Genomic DNA, 17,008 nt, shown 5'->3' on the forward strand with positions numbered 1-17,008 from the left:
CTCTAGCCATAAAGGAAATACATATCAAAACCACACTAGATTCCACTTCACCCTTGTTAGAATAGACATAATCAAAAACACGAATGACAACAAGTTTTGGCAAGGATGTGGGGAAAAAAGAACCCTCATACACTGCTGGTGGGAATGCAAGCTAATGCACCAACCCTGGAAAAAAATTTGGAGGCTTCTTAAAATTCTAAACATAGATTTGCCATGTGGTCCAGGAACCCCACTCCTGGGGATATACCCAAAGGAATGCACACAGGTTACTCCAGAGGAACCTGCACATCCATGTTTATTGTAGCACTATTCACAATAGCCAAGTCATGGAAACAGCAAAGATGCCCCACTAGTGATGAATGGATTAAGAAAACATGGTATTTATACACAATGGAATTTTACTCAGCCATGAAGAAGAAAATTTTATCATTTGCAAGTAACTGGATGGAAATGGAGAACATTATTCTGAGCATGGTTACCAGGCTCAGAAGACCAAAAATCATATGTTCTCCCTCATATGAGGACTTTAGATCTAGGGCGAATACAGCAATGTGGTTGGACTTTGGTCACATGATAAAGGGAAAGCACATATGGGAGGTATGGGTATAGGTAAGAAACCCAAAACATGAATGTGTTTGATGTCCCCACTGCAGAGGAACTAATACAGAAGCCTTAAAGCAATAGAGGTCAATATAAGAAGGGAATCAGGAACTAGTGAAAAGGAAAGTTAGAGATGAATCAACTTGGGTTGTAACACATTTGTACATAGAAGCCTAGTTAAGAAACTCTCTGTATAGCTGTCCTTATCTCAACTAGCAAAATGCTTTGTCTTTCTTATTATTGCTTATGTTTTCTCTTCAACAAAATTAGAGATAAGAGCAGAGCAGATTCTGCCTGGAAGTGGGATGGTGGGGGGTAGGGGAGTGGGGTAGGAGGGAGAAATGCCCCAAACAATGTATACACATATGAACAAATGAATTTTTAAAAAAATTACACCTCCAGACCAGGGTCAGATAAAGCACATCAATCTAGCTAACAACCAAGTCAGCCAACACAAAAATTAAATCAGGGAAATAGAACTTCTTACCAGACACCAACACCAGGACTAGAGGATGAAAGACTAACACCAAAATTATCAAGACTGAAACTATTGCATTTGAATTTGAGGATTTTCTTTTTTTTTTTCTTTCTTTTTTCTGTTTTACTATCCTCTCTCTGTCTCTCTAATGCCCATATAACTCACAGTTGATTAGTACACTACTTCTCTCTGTTTATTTCATTGGCTTTATTTGTGTGTGTGTGTGTGTGTGTGTGTGTGTGTGTGTGTTGGTTTGTTTGGTTTGTTTTTTTTCCCTTTTTCTTTACCTTCTTTGCTTTTCCTTTTCTCTCACCCTTCCACTCTAGAAATCACCATTGTTATTATTACAGGCTAGACAATACAGAATTACACACAGTACAGAGAGAGTAATAATACCAAGGGCAATAATGGGATGACAGAAAAACAGGAAAACCACATTCCCCCCAATAATAAATCAGTACAGGAACCAGAGGGAAATGAAAAAAACAGATACCCAGATCCAGACTCCAACAAAACGAAGGTAAACTATTCCAAAGAACCCAATGAAGCCCACAACAACAACCTGAAAAAAGAAATCAATGAGAATTTTATAGAGAAGATACTGGATATGGGCAACGAAAATGTACAGGAGACACTCAAGAAATTCCAAGACAACAAAAATAGAGAATTTGAGAAAGCACAAGAAGAAATAAAGGAAACTATAGAAGCACTGTATAAACACCAAAGTGAAACAAAGAACACGATAAATAAACAGATAAGTGAACTCAGAATGAAAATAGACAATATCAAAGAGGAAGGGACTCAGGATATAGAAAACCTCAGAAAAAAGAATGAAACAGAAATACAAAACAAAATAGAAGGCCAACCCAGAAGAATAGAACAAATAGAAGACAGGATTTTGGAACTTGAAGATGAAATGGTAATTACAGGAAAAACCAAAGAACTATTGTTAAACAACTCAAGACCTGTGAAAAGAAAATGCAAGAACTCACTGACTCCAGCAAAAGACCAAACCTGAGAATCATGGGCATTGAAGAAGGAGAAGAGGTGCAAGCAAAAGGAATGCATAATATATTCAACAAAATAATAACAAAAAATTTCCCAAATCTAGAGAAATCTATGCCCATACAGATGCAAGAGGCCTCCAGAACACCAAACAGGCCAGACCAAAATAGAGGTACCCCAGGACATAAAACAACAAGTACAGAGACTAGAGAAAGAATATTGAAGGCTGTAAGAGAGAAAAAACAAATAACAAACAAAGGTAAACCCATCAAAATCACAGCAGACTTCTCAACAGAAACATTAAAAGCAAGAAGAGCTTGCAGTGAGGTCTTCTGGGCACTGAATGAAAATAACTTCAACCCTAGGATACTCTACACAGCAAAACTATCATTCAAAATAGATGGAGCAATAAAACTCTTCCATGTTAAGCAGAAACTAAAACAATATGTGACCACAAAGCCACCACTACAAAAGATTCTTCAAGGGATTCTGCACACAGAAACTGAAATCCAACATAACCATGAAAGGACAGGCAGCACCAAACTACAGGAAAAGAAAAAGCAAGAAAGTAGAGAGTAACACTGATTTAGCAACACACAATCAAACCCCTAAATAAGAAAAACAACTAAGTGGCTGGAATCACCACATGCATATCAATACTAACACTGGATGTTAATAGACTTAACTCCCCCATCAAAAGACACCGTTGGGCAAACTGGATCAAAAAGGAAGATCCAGCAATCTGTTGCTTATAGGAGACCATTCTCATCAATAAAAATAAGCATAGGCTTAGGATGAAAGGCTGCAAGAAAATTAACCAAGCCAATAGCCCCTAAAAACAGGCAGGAGTAGCAATACTTATATGTGACAAAGTAGACTTCAAACCCACATTGATCAAATGAGATAAAGAAGGGTATTCCATACTAATAAAAGGGGAAATAGACCAAAAGGAAAAACAATTATCAACCTATATGCACCCAACATCAAAGCACCCAATTTCATCAAACATACCTCAAAGGACCTAAAACCGTATATTAACTCCAACACAGTGGTCGTGGGAGACATTAACACCCCATTATCATCAATAGATAGGTCATCCAAACAAAAACTTAATAAAGAAATCCTAGATCTAAAATATACAATAGATCAAATGTACCTAGTTGATGTCTACAGAACATGTCATCCAACTTCTACACAATATACATTCTTCTCAGCAGCCCATGGAAGCTTCTCCAAAATAGATCATATCCTAGGGCACAAAGCAAGCCTCAGCAAATATAAGAAAATAGAAATTACACCATGCATTCTATCTGATCACAATGCAATAAAACTAGAACTCAACAACAAAAGTAAAGACAAAAAACATGCAAACAGCTGGAAACTGAATAACTCATTGCTTAATGAACAGTGGGTCATTGATGAAATACAAGAGGAAATTAAAAAGTTCCTGGAAGTCAATGGAAATGAAAACACAAGCTATCAGAACCTATGGGACACAGCAAAGGCAGTCCTGAGAGGACTGCCATGACTGCATATATTAAAAAGAATAAAAGATCCCAAATCAATGACCTAATGATACATCTCAAACTCCTAGAAAAACAAGAACAAGCAAAGCCCAAAATAAATAGAAGGAGAGAAATAATAAAAATAAGAGCTGAAATCAATGAAATAGAAACCAAAAAACACATACAAAGAATTAATGAAACAAAAAGTTGGTTCCTTGCAAAAATAAACAAGATCGATAGACCTCTGGCAAACCTGACTAAAATGAGGAGAGAAAAAACCCAAATTAGTAGAATCAGGAATGCAAAAGGGGAGATAACAACAAACACCATGGAAGTCCAGGAAATCATCAGAGACTACTTTGAGAACCTATATTCAAATAAATTTGAAAATCTAAAAGAAATGGACAGATTTCTAGATACATATGATCATCCAAAACTGAACCAAGAGGAAATTAATCACCTGAATAGACCTATAACACAAAATGAAATTGAAGCAGCAATCAAGAGTCTCCCCAAAAAGAAAAGTCCAGGACCTGATGGATTCTCTGCTGAATTCTATCAGACTTTTAAAGAAGAACTGATGCCAACCCTCCTTAAACGGTTCCATGAAATAGAAAGGGAAGGAAAACTTCCAAACACATTTTATGAAGCCAGTATTACACTTATCCCAAAACCAGGCAAAGACACCTCCAAAAAGGAGAACTATAGGCCAATCTCCTTAATGAACATTGACACAAAAATCCTCAATAAAATAATGGCAAACTGAATCCAACAACATATCAGAAAGATCATTCACCACGACCAAGTAGGCTTCATCCCAGGAATGTAAGGGTGGTTCAACATAGGAAAATCAATAAACGTAATAAACCACATTCACAGAAGCAAAGACAAAAACCACTTGATCATCTCAATAGATGCACAAAAAGCCTTTGATAAGATCCAACACCATTTCATGATAAAAACTTTAAGAAAATTAGAAATAGAAGGAAAGTACCTCAACATTATAAAAGGTATATATGACAAACCTACAGCCAGCATTATACTTAATGGTGAAATTCTGAAACCATTCCCTCTCAAATCAGGAACTAGACAAGGGTACCCACTATCTCCACTCCTATTCAACATAGTACTGGAATTCCTAGCCAGAGCAATTAGGCAAGAAGAAGGAATAAAAGGAATACAAATAGGCAAAGAAACTGTCAAAATATCCCTATTTGCAGATGACATGATCCTATACCTTAAAGACCCAGAAAACTCTACTCGAAAGCTTCTAGACACGATCAATAGCTATAGCAAGGAAGCAGGATGTAAAATAAACATAGAAAAATCATTAACATTTCTATACACTAATAATGAACAAACTGAGAAAGAATATATGAAAACAATTCCATTTAAAATAGCCTCAAAAAAAATCAAATACCTAGATGTAAACCTAACAAAAGATGTGAAAGACCTCTACAAGGAAAACTATACACTTCTGAAGAAAGAGATTGAGGAAGACTATAGAAAGTGGAGAGATCTCCCATGCTCATGGATTGATAGAATCAACATAGTAAAAATGTCTATACTCCCAAAAGCAATCTACATGTTTAATGCAATTCCCATCAAAATCCCAATGACATTCATTAAAGAGATTGAAAAATCTACCATGAAATTTATATGGAAACACAAGAGGCAACAAATAGCCAAGGCAATGCTCAGTCAAAAGAACAATGCTGGAGGTATCACAATACCCAACTTCAAACTATATTACATAGCAATAACAACAAAAACAGCATGGTACTGGCTCAAAAACAGACATGAAGACAATGGAACAGAATAGAGGACCCAGATATGAAGCCACACAACTATAACCAACTTATCTTTGACAAAGGCGCTAAAAATATATGGTGGAGAAAAGACAGCCTCTTCAACAAAAACTGCTGGGAAAACTGATTAGCAGTCTGCAAAAAACTGAAACTAGATCCATGTTTATCACCCTATACCAAGATTAACTCAAAATGGATCAAGGATCTTAATATCAGACCCCAAACTCTAAAGTTGATACAGGAAAGAGTAGGAAATACTTTGGAACTAATTGGTGTAGGCAAAGACTTTCTCAATGGAACCCCAGCAGCTCAGCAACTAAGAGATAGCATAGATAAGTGGGACTTCATGAAACTAAAAAGCTTCTGTTCATCAAAAGAAATGGTCCCTAAACTGAAGAGAACACCCACAGAGTGGGAGAAAATATTTGCCAATTATACATCAGACAAAGGACTGATAACCAGAATATACAGGGAGCTTAAAAAACTAAATTCTCCCAAAACTAATGAACCAATAAAGAAATGGGCATGTGAACTAAACAGAACTTTCTCAAAAGAAGAAATTCAAATGGCCAGAAAACACATGAAAAAATGCTCACCATCTCTAGCAATAAAGGAAGTGCAAATTAAAACCACACTAAGATTCCACTTCACCCCTGTTAGAATAGCCATCATTAGCAATACCACTAACAACAGGTGTTGGTGAGGATGTGGGGAAAAAGGAACCCTATTACACTGCTGTTGGGAATGTAAACTAGTACAACCACTCTGGAAAAAAATTTGGAGGCTACTTAGAAAGCTAAACATTGATCTACCATATGATCCAGCAATACCACTCTTGGGGATATACCCAAAATAATGTGACACAGGTTACTCCAGAGGCACCTGCACACCCATGTTTATTGCAGCACTATTCACAATAGCCAAGTTATGGAAACAGCCAAGATGCCCCACTACTGACTAATGGATTAAGAAAATGTGGTATCTATACACAATGGAATTTTATGCAGCCATGAAGAAGAACGAAATGTTATCATTTGCTGGTAAATGGATGGAATTGGAGAACATCATTCTGAGTGAGGTTAGCCTGGCCCAAAAGACCAAAAATCATATGTTCTCCCTCATATGCAGACATTAGATTAAGGGCAAACACAACAATGGGATTGGACTTTAATCACATGATAAAGTGAGAGCACACTTGGGAGGTATGAGGATAGGTAAGACACCCAAAAAACTAGATAGTATTTGTTGCCCTCAATGCAGAGAATTGAATGCAGATACTTTAAAGCAACAGAGGCCAATAGGAGAAGGGGACCAGGAACTAGAGAAAAGTTTAGTTCAAGAAGAATTAATTTAGAAGGTAACACACATGCACAGGAAAGGAATGCAAGTCAACTCTCTGTATAGCTATCCTTATCTTAACTAGAAAACCCCTTGGTCCTTGCTGTTATTGCCTATATTCTCTCTTCAAAAAAATTAGAGATAAGGGCAAAATAGTTTCTGTCTGGTAGCGAGGGGGTGGGGGGAAGAGGGAAGGAGTGGGGTAGGTAATGGTGGGGGTGGGATGTAGGGGGGAGAAATGACCCAAACATTGTATGCACATGCATTGAGAACAGAGAAACAATATTGAAAGGTGTAAGAGAAAAAAAACAAGTAACATAGAAAGTTAAATCCATCAAAATAACAGCAGATTTCTCAACAGAAACCTAAAAAAGTAAGAAGGGTATAGTAAGTGAGGTATTACAGTCACTGAATGAAAATAACTTCAACACTAGGATACTCTGCCCAACAAAACATCATTCAAATTGACAGAGCAATAAAAATCTTCCACGATAAACAGAAACTAAAACAGTATATGACAACTAAGGCACCACTACAGAAAATTCTACAAGGAATTCTGCATACAGAAGATGAAAGCATACAAAACCATGAGAGGATGGGAAGCATGAAACTACAGGAGAAGAAAAGACAAGCAATCAGACAGTAGCGTTGATTTGACTGCACACAATCAAATCCTTAAACAACAAAAACACTAGATGGAAGGAATCACTACATAGCTACCAACATTAACACTGATGTTAATAGATTCAACTCTCCCATCAAAAGACACCACTTGGCAAACTGGATTAAAAAGGAAGATCCAACAAGCTGTTGTTTACAAGAGACCCATCTTATTGACAGAAATAAACACTGGCTTAGGGTGAACGGCTGAAAAAAGATTTACCAAGGCAGTGGTCCCTGAAAACAGGCAGAAGTAGCAAACTAGACTTCAAACTAACATTGGTTTAATGAGATAAAGAAGGACACTTCATACTAATAAAAGGGGCAATACATTAACAGGAAATAACAATTATCAAACTACATGTACCCAATGTCAGTGCACCCAATATCATCAAACATACACTAAAGGTCTTAAAAGCACATATACACTCCAACACAGTGGTACTGGGAGACTTTAATACCCCTCTACCACCAATAGAAATATCATCCAAACAAAAAATCAACAAAAAAATCCTAGAACTAAATGACACCATAAATCAAATAGACCTAACTGATTTCTACAGAATATTTCCTCCAACAGCAACGCAATACACATTTTTCTCAGCAACCCATGGAACTTTCTCCAAAATAGATCATATCTTACAACACAAAGTAAGCCTCAGCAAATATAAGAAAATAAAAATAGCCCCCTGTATTCTATCTGATCAAAATGCACTAAAACTAGAACATAACAACAAAACAACAGGTGGATCCAAGACAGCAAGTAGGGTACAGAAGCAGAAAGCTTAAGCTCCGTGACTCCAAAAACCTACCTGAGATGTTGGAACCACACTTGGGTAATTCTGACTGCTTCTAGACAAAATAATAACTGCTATCACATTAGGTGTAAAAAAAATTCAAAGACCCTCAAATCAGTCTTTAATTGCACCTAACAGCTGTGACCCACAGCACAGACAGTAAGGCAGGTCCAGTCCTGGGGAAACCCTCCTCCTCCACAGTGATTTCTCTCTCTTTTTTTTTTTTCTTTTTTCCTTCTCTTCTCCTTCCTCCATGAAGCAGAAATAGAGCATCAATCAGAATCAAACTCTGCAACATCCTGAACTCTTAACCCATGGAAAGCCTCCCCATGCTGCAGTGAAGACAGCTGGTGCCATTTCTCCCTGCTGCCTCTGCCACCACAGGCTCCAAACCTGCCTGCACGTCAACTGGCAGAACACAATGTGAGCTGTGAGCACTACACACCACATGGGACCCCTTTACCCACCCACTGGGAACATAAATCAGTGCAGCTCCTGGGCAGTCTGATCCCCCCAACAAAACTGAAAAACAAACAGCAAATTGTAATCAAACAGGGACAGCAGAGGGGGTAGGTGGAACACTGAATCTGCACTGGAGAAAGGGGCGGGGCAAGGAGCTAAATTTTTACCACCATACTCTCATTAAATTAACACAGGAAACGCAGCAAGGCTGAGCACAGGTAGGCAACAAGCCACTGTCCAAAACAGGGCAGGTGGTGGATCACATTGCTAATCTTCTGAGCCACAGAGCAGCATCTAAAACCAAACTGCCTGCAAAACTGAAAAACAAACAGTAAACTGGAATCATACACGAACAGCAGAGGGGATGGTAGAACACGCCTGCCCCACAGAAAGGGGGTGGGTCAAAGAACTAAACTCTCAGTGCCAAACTGTCAGTGAACAAACACAGTGACAAGCTACATCCCAAACCAGGGCAGGTAGTGGATCACAGAGATAATCTCCTGATGAGAGGGCAGCATTCAAAACCAAACTGCTGCACCTCACTGGGAGAGGAGCTGACAAACAGCTGCAGGTGAAGGATAACACAACTATCAGCTGGGGAAATCAGTAGCTCTGACTACTCTGCATGATCTGGAAAACCTACATTATCTCACAATTTCAATTAAACTGGTGGACAAAAGAATAAAACAATACTCACAATCCAGTCACCTGATGTGACGATGTCAAAACTTCTGCTTATGTGCCAATACCAGGACTGGGTGCTGGAGAAATAACTCCAGAATTTAAACTAAGACTGAAATTTATTGTTCCTGAACCTGCCTTCACCCCCCTCCTTTTGCCCTGCAACTTCTCCCCACACTACCTCTCCCTCCTACACACTCACCACCTGCTGACCAAACTACAGTACCAACTTTACACAACCCCAGTCCCCTGAAATCTCTGACACAAGCACCCTAGACTACAACAACAGAAATACACCCAAACACACACAAGGGCCACAAAACTCAGCAACTTCAACATCGCTTCCCCCACTCACCCACCCCACTACCCACCTCCCCTTTTAGTGCCAACCTAACAAATATGCCAAATTTCTACAGCTAACCTAACAAACATTAACCCTCAAACTCCCACTGCTTATAGATAATACCACCAAAGGTCTTTTATACAATATATAAACAACTGTTGGGTATTGAACCTGTGTATTAGTTATGGCTAAATTACACACCCAGGCCAGGAACAAAATAGCACATCAACCTAGCTAAGAGCCAAGACAACCACAACACAAAAATTAAATCAAGGGAAAGAAAACAGGTGACTAAAACCACAAACTAGCCTATCAAGAACATAGTTGCACAGCACCAAGAGGAGTGATGGGAAGAAAAAGAAGATATTGAAACCACTCTCCTCCAAAAAATAATTCAATACAGGATTCAGAGGGAATTGAAGAAAATAGAAAACCCAGTTTCAAACCCCAACAAAATAATGATAAATGCCACACTCAAAGAAGAAATCTTGCAAGAAATCACTGAGAATTTCATAGAGAAGACACTAGACATGGCTAACCAAAATGTACAAGATGCACTCAAGAAATTTCAAGACACTAAAAATAAAGAACATGAGAAGACACAGAAACAAATAAGTGAACACAGTGGCAACCTAAAGAAATGCCAAAGTGAAACAGAGGATACTCTAGAAAGAGAGATAAATGAATTAAAGATGAAAATGAAAAATATTAAAGAGGAGGTGAACAAAGATATGGAAAACCTCAGAAAAAAGAATCAAACAAAAACACAAAACACAGTAGAAGTCCATTCCAGTAGACTAGAACAAGTGGAAAACAGAATCTCAGAACTCGAAGATAAAATAGAAATTAAAGAAAAAAACTGAAGAACCGTTAGTCAAACAATTCAACACATGTGAAAGGAATATGCAAGAACTCACTGACTCCATCAAAAGAAGTCTGAGAATCATGGGTATTGAAGAAGAAGAGATCCAACCAAAAGTGATTCATAATATATTCAATAAAATAATACAGAAATTTCCCAAATCTTGAGAAAGCAACTGAATCTGCATTACATGTAGTAGTTTTGATCTATAAAGTAAATAAGGATTAAGTTCCTATGAGCCTGTAGTCACAGCATGTAATCAATCAACACATGCATACCTTTAGTTTCTGTTTAAATAGACCGTATTTAATAGACATTGTTGATTCAGTGGCACTGAAAGCCAACAACACGATAACACATGTGAGCAAAGCTGATTTAACACCTGTGTTTTCTGTTAGGCACATCACAGTTTTTTTGCACTTACATGTGTATCAAAACAATATGCTATGCCCACAAATATGTGTAATAGTTAGATATCAAAAAGAAAAGAACTTAAGGGAGGAAAGATTTAGTTTGACTCCTAGTTTCAGAGGCTTTAGTCCATCATGGCACAGAGGATATGACAGAGCAGAGCAGCTCACACGATGGTGGCCAAGAAGCAGAGATCAAGCCAGAAAGAGGCCAGGAGCAACAAGGACCTACCCCAGTGGCTTTCATCTAGGCTCCAAGTCCTAAAGTTTCCAGAACCTCCAAAATGACATCTCCATTTGGAGACCAAGCATACAAATCATGAGCCTGTTGTGGGGCATTTCATATTCAAACTACAACAATTATCTTGGCTATCTTCTTGGTTAATGAGTATTTTAAAGATTGAGATATGCAAAAATATTATTTAAATTGAGAATGCTTTGACATGTGGTTTAATCTCACCTTCCAAATATATCTTAATTAGTGAACATTCAATTTATTTTCTTAATACAACTATCAAACAATTATTTATCAAATATTAATTAAGCACACAGTATAATTTTCTGGATGCTTCGGACAAAACAGGAGACAAGAAACTTTCTATTTTCATGGAGTTTATATTCTAGAGAGAATAAACGCAAATGTAAATTTCAGCATGACATAGATAAGATTTTTGCTAGGAAGAAAAATAAAATAGAAGGTTATAACTATTTAAATGATAAAGTGGGAAAGAAAGTGACCAGCTAAAATTTCTCCGAGAGAGATAATGCAAAGATTCAGGTGTATCAGTTAGACTTTCGTTACTGTAACAACTATCTAAGAAAATAAGAATTACACAGCACTTGCCTAGCAAGTTCAAACTCCAGTGCTGCCAAAAGAAAACAACTTAAGGTAGAAAAGATTTATTTTGCAAGTTGCAGGATATGAAGGAAGAAATAAGGAAAAGAAAAGTAAGGAAAAAGGATGAAAGAGAAATAGTGAAGAAAGAGAGAAAGGAAAGAAGAAAAAATAACTAAAGAAAGGAAGGGAGACACAAGTGTAAACATTATAAGGACCTAATTGAGATGACTTGAAAATAATGAACTCAATATAAGTAAACTGTGTATTTAAAAATATACATGCAGTAGCATGCATATAAAGTTCAAGTATACAAACTGAGCAACTCCTCTTTCACCAAAACATAACATGTTTACCAATGAAGCAATCATTGCTCAAAATATTTGAGTTATACTTACTTAGAAATTGCCTTTTAGGAACAGTTTATGAAGTGCACAAAACTTTAACCTAATTATTATGTATTGACAACCCATTTTTTATTTAAAAAAGCATTTCCCTGTGTGATCACTCACTTTTTCCCTTAGTTTGACTCTGAATGGTTTCTGGCTACTTTCAAAAATCAATCAAAAGATGGAAAAATGCAACAAGAAAAATGTAGTTCTGGCCTCAAGGTCATTTTAATAGACTTTTCAGAAAAACTCAGCAACTATTAACTTTTGACTTAAGAATCTAATAACTTCTTTCCATTTGAAGGTTTCTGAATACGGTTATATTGTTTAGAATTTAGACTTTAGCAAGACCATAAATTAATAAAACATTGCTAATGTATAGTGTCAGGAACAAAATAGGCATCAGATAACTTATTTTATTAAATATGTTTACACAGTGTAAGGATCATTGTGCCTTTTGTACTATTTTCTAATATTTGTTATCAGCCAAATATAACATGTATTTTTCTGGAAACCTCTTTCGTTCTAGATTCCCTCATTAGTTCATGCATACTATCCCATTCTTTATTCTCTTCTCTCTTTTTGAAGTTCTTTAATTAGATGTCTGATCAGTTATTCAAACATTTTTGAAATATGAGATAAAAATCTGTCATAGAAAAATTAACAGTCTTTCAGTATAGTATAAAATAAAAATCTCAATATCCTTGTCTATATGAAATATTCAGCAATGAATTTTGAGTTCAGAGTGAATAATATATTACATATGGTTACTAAATTACCATGCCAAATTCTCATAGACTATGTACATAGTACTTTTGATACTTGTTGCTTCAAAATACAATTGGTAACTACTCAGGATGAGTAACACGGGCTAGTCATCAAAAGTGCTTTGGATTGATTAGGTCTGCATTAAAAGTGGCAGGATGGATGAGCCATAGATTCTAAGAGATCATTCGAGAGTCAGAAAATTCCTATTTAATTTTCTGCTAATATGTTTCTTCTGTTAAGAATTCCCAAACAGCAGTTCAAGGTCAACACAGACAAAGTGAAAAACAAGGACTAGAAAGAAAGAAGTAAAATAGAAATAAAAGGACTAGTAGAGTAGTTCAAGAGGTAGAGTATTTGCCTAACAAGTGGGAGACCCTACTTCACATCCCCAGTACCACACACACACAAACAAAAATTCCCATATATCCAGCCACTATTTGAATTAGTATACATATCTTAATTGTTCTTATTACTTTTAACTTATATTTCTCCAGAAGTTGCATCTGATATTACTTCACATGAAAAAAGAAACAACAGAGTGAAAAGGCAACCTGATGGAATGGGAAAAAATGTTTGCAACTATATAGCTGATAAGTGGTGAATATATGATGTGAAATTGCTACTTCAATTTGGTAGCAAAGACCAAACAATGCCATTAAAAATGAGCAAAAGATTTGAATAGACATTTCTCCAAAGACAGACAAATGGCCCACAAGTATATGAAAAGATTGCAGTATCACTAATAATGAGGGAAATGCAAATCAAAACCACAATGAGATATCATTGCACACTTGTTAAGATGATTTGACTTAAAAATATAATGAGGGTTGATGAGAATGTAGAAAAATTGTGCAGTTTCTAGGAATGTAAAATGGTGTGGCTGCTATTGAGAAACATACAAAGGCTCCTTGAAAAATTAAAAATTACCATATTGATCCACTTCCAGGCATTTATCTAAAAGAATTGACATTAGAATCTGGAGCAGATATTCAAACTCCCATGTTTATTGCAGCACTACTCATAATAGTCACAATATGGAATCAAGAAAAGTGTCCATCAACATATGACTAGATGAATAAAATGTGTGATATTTACATAGTGGAATATTATTCAGACGTAATTGGATGAGAACCTCTCATTTGTGGTGACATGGGTAAGCCTAAAGAACACTATGTTAGGTAAAATAACCCAAGGATAGAGAGACAAATATTGCATGTTACTTACATGTGAAAGGCAAAGTTAATTTCACAGAAATAAAGAGTAAAACAGAAACAATTATAGGCTAGGAATGGTAGGGGGAAGATGATGGATAACAATACCAGAATACAGTTAAAGGAGTAAGTTCTAGTATTCTAGCACATTAGGGTGGCTAACATTAAATTTTTCTATGTTCCTCGAAATAACTAGAAGGTAGGATTTTGAACGTTTAGAATACAAAGAAAAAATAAATGATGACATAATAGAAATGCTAATTACCCTCATTTTATCATCATATATTGTACACACACATCAAAATATCACACCACATACTATACAGGAGTATACTAATTGGATCAATTATAATTTTTTTAATTCGCCTGGGCTCACAAATTGCAGCAAGGGAAATAAATAAATCTCATAAAAATTACTCCCAGTGGAACTCTCATTCTCACTCAGGAAATCTGCATTTCACTTCCTATGTCTTCTAGTCAAAACTACACATCACTGTAGTACATAGTAGGTTTGCTTCTTACAGCTGGGGACACCACACTGATTTTCATAAGAACAATTTAATATATATTTATTAAGCATGAAGAAAGAGAAAATATGGTATAAACATACAATGGAATATTCTTCCACTTTTAAAATTAAGGAAATCCTGCTGTATGTGACAACCTCAATCAATCTTGAGGACATTATGCTTTGTGAAATAAACCAGTCACAGAAGAACAAATACTGCATGATGCCATTTACATGAGGTACACAAAATAGATGTCAAACACACAGAAGAAGCAACCAGAACAATGGTTCCCAAAAGCTAAAAGGATGACAAAATGGGAAGCTATGATTCAATACGTACAACATTTTAGTTATGCAAGATAATTCAGTTCTAGATCTCTGCTCTGCATCAGTGTACCTGTAGTTAACATTACTATATCTAATACCTAAGATTTTATTATGATTTCATGTTGTGTTCTTACCACAATTAAAAAACAAAAACCAAATATGAAAAAACAAAGCAAAGCAAAAACAATTCCCTTAATTGTTTCTCTAGAACCAAGACACATTAATAAGTTGAAGCTCTGTGAGCAAACTCATGTTATGTGAACAGACCTGTTAGCAGCTTTCTCACATTTCACAATATTTTAAAGGGAAATAACACTTTCTTTTCTCTAAGATAAGCTTCATATAAACACATGTAGAAATAAGCATAACTAATAGTACTGTGCTCTTCCTTATACTACATCTTTATTTACATTAGGATCACAAATTACTTACCTCTGGGACTGGACCCCTACTATGTGTCCCAGGTACAACCTTTTCTCTGAGGTCCTAAGGCCCTACTGGCAAATATACTTCACCAAGCCAGATACTTCTTCCTCTACTTGCAGTTATCATTTCTGTTCGTTTTTCCTTCCTTGTAATCTTGCATCTGTTAGTGCTGTCAGTGATGGGCAAGATTGAGAATGTGTCTCAGGAAGTTTATCTGTGCCTTCAGGGACATTACCCATGGAACCTTGAACCATACCTGGTATAGTATTATGCGCATACACACAGTGTCTATGTATCTTTTCCTGGGAACCGTACACACACACACACACACACACACACACACACACACACATTCACACACAGCAAAACTGTAGCCAGCATGCTGATTGATGATCCCAGCAGTGAGATCTTTGATGAGCTCTACAAAATGACCAAAGAGCACACACACAACACAAAGGAGGCCCACAAGATCATGAAAGACTTAATCAAGGTGGCAATCAAAATCGGAATCCTCTACCAGAACAACCAGTTCAGCCACAAAAAGGTCATTATTGTGGAGAAATTCCGAAAGAATCTGAGCCAGACCACCAAGACCATGGTCAACTTTAGTGAGCTGAAGTTGATAAGAACATGGTCTTCAAGCTCCTGCAGGATGCAAGAACGTGTGCATGAACTGGTGCACTGACACCTGATGCCTAAGACCCACAGCATATCAGCCATGTCTTCAACTGCTGACGTGGATTTCCTCTCCACACTCTATAGTCTGGATGGAGACTGTCAGCCCAACCTCAAGAGAATTTCTGAAGGAATCAATAAATTGCTAGATGAGAAAGTCCTTTGAATGGCTTCCCTCCTGAACCTTGCTGCTTTAAAATTATGGCACCTAACCTGGTCCAGTGAGAATCAAAAAAACAAGTAGACACCCTGTTGAAGATGTCCATGTTCTGACCCATTCATCCCTCTCATGCTGATGCTACACTGAGCTCAGATGTGTTTACCCCTGAGCTGTCTGACTAGGTCTGGACTTTAAGTCACCTGTGTTTGTAAGCCCAAAAGACAGTTATCTGTTCTAAGCAGAGAGACCGCTTGCTCATCAAGATGAGTTCAGTTCACCTCAGAGTGGGTGGGGCTCTGGACTGGAGCCAGAGGACATGGATTCAGTCCACCAGTACCACTCTGTCCTCTGTGTCCTGAAACTGTGATGCCTGCCTGCCTAACTTCCAGGACTGTTGTGAGGACAGAATACGATGATGTATGTTCATGCTTTTGAAAACTCTAATTTAAAGTCTTAATACTTTCTGTCTGAGTGTGAAAAGGATAAATGTAGACCTAAACTATTAAGCAGTATAGAAGAAAAGAATATGCACCTAGTGGGTTGGGCTTGCAATCTGTCTCTATGCATGCTACTTCAGAGAAAATGAAATCCAAAGTTATAAAAAATGTAATTGCAAATTGGGAAAATGCTTTTCAAGACTTGTGAGGTTTAGGCCTCAGACATGCAGGTTTATGATCTTGTGGAGGGGAACTTGCTATGAGGGGTAGGAAAGAGTTTCCCAGCATAGCACAGGAGCAGAGAAGCAATGTGCTCCTCCTGC

General features: G+C 37.0%; 1 pseudogene; it reads left to right on the forward strand.

The window, feature by feature from the left end:
* The first annotated feature begins 14,243 nt into the window (after window positions 1–14,243).
* LOC109675094 (tumor necrosis factor alpha-induced protein 8-like protein 3) lies at window positions 14,244–16,273 on the forward strand (annotated as a pseudogene).
* The last annotated feature ends 735 nt before the right edge of the window (window positions 16,274–17,008 follow it).

Source organism: Castor canadensis, chromosome 4, assembly GCF_047511655.1.
Source record: "Castor canadensis chromosome 4, mCasCan1.hap1v2, whole genome shotgun sequence".
NCBI lineage: Eukaryota > Metazoa > Chordata > Mammalia > Rodentia > Castoridae > Castor > Castor canadensis.